Genomic DNA, 4215 nt, shown 5'->3' with positions numbered 1-4215 from the left:
GTCACGTGACGGCGAGATGGAGACGACGGCGAGCGACCCCTGCTGGAGGCTGCTCGGGAACTGCAGGCACTGAGAGAAGAGCTCCCCCTGCTGGCGGCTGCTCGGGAACTGCAGGCACTGAGCGGAGAGCTCCCCCTGCTGGTGGCTGCTCGGGAAGTGCAGGCACTGAGCGGAGAGCTCCCCCTGCTGGTGGCTGCTCGGGAACTGCAGGCACTGAGCGGAGAGCTCCCTCTGCTGGCGGCTACTCAGGAACTGCAGGCACTGAGCGGAGAGCTCCCCCTGCTGGTGACTGCTCGGGAACTGCAGGCACTGAGCGGAGAGCTCCCTCTGCTGGCGGCTGCTCGGGAACTGCAGGCACTGAGCGGAGAGCTCCCTCTGCTGGCGGCTACTCAGGAACTGCAGGCACTGAGCGGAGAGCTCCCCCTGCTGGTGACTGCTCGGGAACTGCAGGCACTGAGCGGAGAGCTCCCTCTGCTGGTGGAATCCCGGGAACTGCAGGCACTGAGCGGAGAGCTCCCTCTGCTGGCGGCTGCTCGGGAACTGCAGGCACTGAGCGGAGAGCTCCCTCTGCTGGTGGAATCCCGGGAACTGCAGGCACTGAGCGGAGAGCTCCCTCTGCTGGTGGAATCCCGGGAACTGCAGGCACTGAGCGGAGAGCTCCCCCTGCTGGTGACTGCTCGGGAACTGCAGGCACTGAGCGGAGAGCTCCCCCTGCTGGTGGCTGCTCGGGAACTGCAGGCACTGAGCGGAGAGCTCCCTCTGCTGGTGGCTGCTCGGGAACTGCAGGCACTGAGCGGAGAGCTCCCCCTGCTGGTGACTGCTCGGGAACTGCAGGCACTGAGCGGAGAGCTCCCCCTGCTGGTGACTGCTCGGGAACTGCAGGCACTGAGCGGAGAGCTCCCCCTGCTGGTGACTGCTCGGGAACTGCAGGCACTGAGCGGAGAGTTCCCTCTGCTGGTGGTGGCACCCCGGGAACTGCAGGCACTGAGCGGAGAGCTCCCCCTGCTGGTGGCTGCTCGGGAACTGCAGGCACTGAGCGGAGAGCTCCCCCTGCTGGTGGCACCCCGGGAACTGCAGGCACTGAGCGGAGAGCTCCCCCTGCTGGTGGCACCCCGGGAACTGCAGGCACTGAGCGGAGAGCTCCCCCTGCTGGTGGTGGCACCCCGGGAACTGCAGGCACTGAGCAGAGAGCTCCCCCTGCTGGCGGCATCCCAGGAACTGCAGGCACTGAGCGGAGAGCTCCCCCTGCTGGTGGCATCCCAGGAACTGCAGGCACTGAGCGGAGAGCTCCCTCTGCTGGTGGTGGCACCCCGGGAACTGCAGGCACTGAGCGGAGAGCTCCCTCTGCTGGCGGCATCCCAGGAACTGCAGGCACTGAGCGGAGAGCTCCCTCTGCTGGCGGCTGTTTGGGAACTGCAGGCACTGAGCGGAGAGCTCCCTCTGCTGGTGGCTGCTCGGGAACTGCAGGCACTGAGCAGAGAGCTCCCCCTGCTGGCGGCATCCCAGGAACTGCAGGCACTGAGCGGAGAGCTCCCTCTGCTGGCGGCTGTTTGGGAACTGCAGGCACTGAGCGGAGAGCTCCCTCTGCTGGTGGCTGCTCGGGAACTGCAGGCACTGAGCGGAGAGCTCCCTCTGCTGGAGGCATTCTGGGAACTGCAGGCACTGAGCGGAGAGCTCCCCCTGCTGGTGGCATCCCGGGAACTGCAGGCACTGAGCGGAGAGCTCCCTCTGCTGGCGGCTGCTCGGGAACTGCAGGCACTGAGCGGAGAGCTCCCTCTGCTGGTGGCTGCTCGGGAACTGCAGGCACTGAGCGGAGAGCTCCCCCTGCTGGTGGCTGCTCGGGAACTGCAGGCACTCAGCTGAGAGCTCCCCCTGCTGGTGGCTGCTCGGGAACTGTAGGCACTGAGCGGAGAGCTCCCTCTGCTGGTGGCTGCTCGGGAACTGCAGGCTCTGAGCGGAGAGCTCCCCCTGCTGGTGGCTGCTCGGGAACTGCAGGCACTCAGCTGAGAGCTCCCCCTGCTGGTGGCTGCTCGGGAACTGCAGGCACTGAGCGGAGAGCTCCCTCTGCTGGCGGCTGATCGGGAACTGCAGGCACTCAGCTGAGAGCTCCCCCTGCTGGTAGCTGCTCGGGAACTGCAGGCACTGAACGGAGAGCTCCCCCTGCTGGTAGCTGCTCGGGAACTGCAGGCTCTGAGCGGAGAGCTCCCTCTGCTGGCGGCTGTTTGGGAACTGCAGGCACTGAGCGGAGAGCTCCCTCTGCTGGCGGCTGCTCGGGAACTGCAGGCACTGAGCGGAGAGCTCCCTCTGCTGGCGGCTGTTTGGGAACTGCAGGCACTGAGCGGAGAGCTCCCTCTGCTGGCGGCTGCTCGGGAACTGCAGGCACTGAGCGCAGAGCTCCCTCTGCTGGTGGCTGCTCGGGAACTGCAGGCACTGAGCGGAGAGCTCCCTCTGCTGGCGGCTGTTTGGGAACTGCAGGCACTGAGCGGAGAGCTCCCTCTGCTGGCGGCTCCTCGGGAACTGCAGGCACTGAGCGGAGAGCTCCCTCTGCTGGCGGCTCCTCGGGAACTGCAGGCACTGAGCGGAGAGCTCCCTCTGCTGGAGGCATCCCGGGAACTGCAGGCACTGAACGGAGAGCTCCCTCTGCTGGCGGCTCCTCGGGAACTGCAGGCACTGAGCGGAGAGCTCCCTCTGCTGGCGGCTGCTCGGGAACTGCAGGCACTGAGCGGAGAGCTCCCTCTGCTGGCGGCTGTTTGGGAACTGCAGGCACTGAGCGGAGAGCTCCCTCTGCTGGTGACTGCTCGGGAACTGCAGGCACTGAGCGGAGAGCTCCCTCTGCTGGAGGCATCCCGGGAACTGCAGGCACTGAACGGAGAGCTCCCTCTGCTGGCGGCTCCTCGGGAACTGCAGGCACTGAGCGGAGAGCTCCCCCTGCTGGTGGCTGCTCGGGAACTGCAGGCACTGAGCGGAGAGCTCCCCCTGCTGGTGACTGCTCGGGAACTGCAGGCACTGAGCGGAGAGCTCCCCCTGCTGGTGGCTGCTCGGGAACTGCAGGCACTGAGCGGAGAGCTCCCCCTGCTGGTGGCATCCTGGGAACTGCAGGCACTGAGCGGAGAGCTCTCTCTGCTGGCGGACTCTCGGGAACTGCAGGCACTGAGCGGAGAGCTCCCTCTGCTGGTGGCTGCTCGGGAACTGCAGGCAATGAGCGGAGAGCTCCCTCTGCTGGTGGCTGCTCGGGAACTGCAGGCACTGAGCGGAGAGCTCCCTCTGCTGGTGGCTGCTCGGGAACTGCAGGCACTGAGCGGAGAGCTCCCTCTGCTGGCGGCTGCTCGGGAACTGCAGGCACTGAGCGGAGAGCTCCCCCTGCTGGTGGCTGCTCGGGAACTGCAGGCACTGAGCGGAGAGCTCCCTCTGCTGGTGGTGACATCCCGGGAACTGCAGGCACTGAGCGGAGAGCTCCCTCTGCTGGAGGCATCGCGGGAACTGCAGACACTGAACGGAGAGCTCCCCCTGCTGGCGGCTGCTCGGGAACTGCAGGCACTGAGCGGAGAGCTCCCTCTGCTGGAGGCATCGCGGGAACTGCAGACACTGAACGGAGAGCTCCCCCTGCTGGCGGCTGCTCGGGAACTGCAGGCACTGAGCGGAGAGCTCCCTCTGCTGGAGGCATCGCGGGAACTGCAGACACTGAACGGAGAGCTCCCCCTGCTGGCGGCCTCTCGGGAACTGCAGACACTGAGCGGACAGCTCCCCCTGCTGGTGGCCTCCTGGGAACTGCAGGCACTGAGCGGAGAGCTCCCCCTGCTGGTGGCATCCTGGGAACTGCAGGCACTGAGCGGAGAGCTCCCCCTGCTGGAGACATCCCGGGAACTGCAGGCACTGAGCGGAGAGCTCCCCCTGCTGGTGGCATCCTGGGAACTGCAGGCACTGAGCGGAGAGCTCCCCCTGCTGGCGGCCTCTCGGGAACTGCAGGCACTGAGCGGAGAGCTCCCCCTGCTGGTGGCTGCTCGGGAACTGCAGGCACTGAGCGGAGAGCTCCCTCTGCTGGCGGAATCCTGGGAACTGCAGGCACTGAGCGGAGAGCTTCCTCTGCTGGCGGCTGCTCGGGAACTGCAGGCACTGAGCGGAGAGCTCCCTCTGCTGGCGGCTGCTCGGGAACTGCAGGCACTGAGCGGAGAGCTCCCCCTGCTGGCGGCATCCCAGGAACTGCAGGCACTGAGC

The sequence above is a fragment of the Anomaloglossus baeobatrachus genome, chromosome 5, assembly GCF_048569485.1.
Source record: "Anomaloglossus baeobatrachus isolate aAnoBae1 chromosome 5, aAnoBae1.hap1, whole genome shotgun sequence".
Taxonomy (NCBI): Eukaryota; Metazoa; Chordata; class Amphibia; order Anura; family Aromobatidae; genus Anomaloglossus; species Anomaloglossus baeobatrachus.
The sequence above is the reverse complement of the archived record's forward strand: the minus strand, read 5'-3'. Positions refer to the sequence as shown.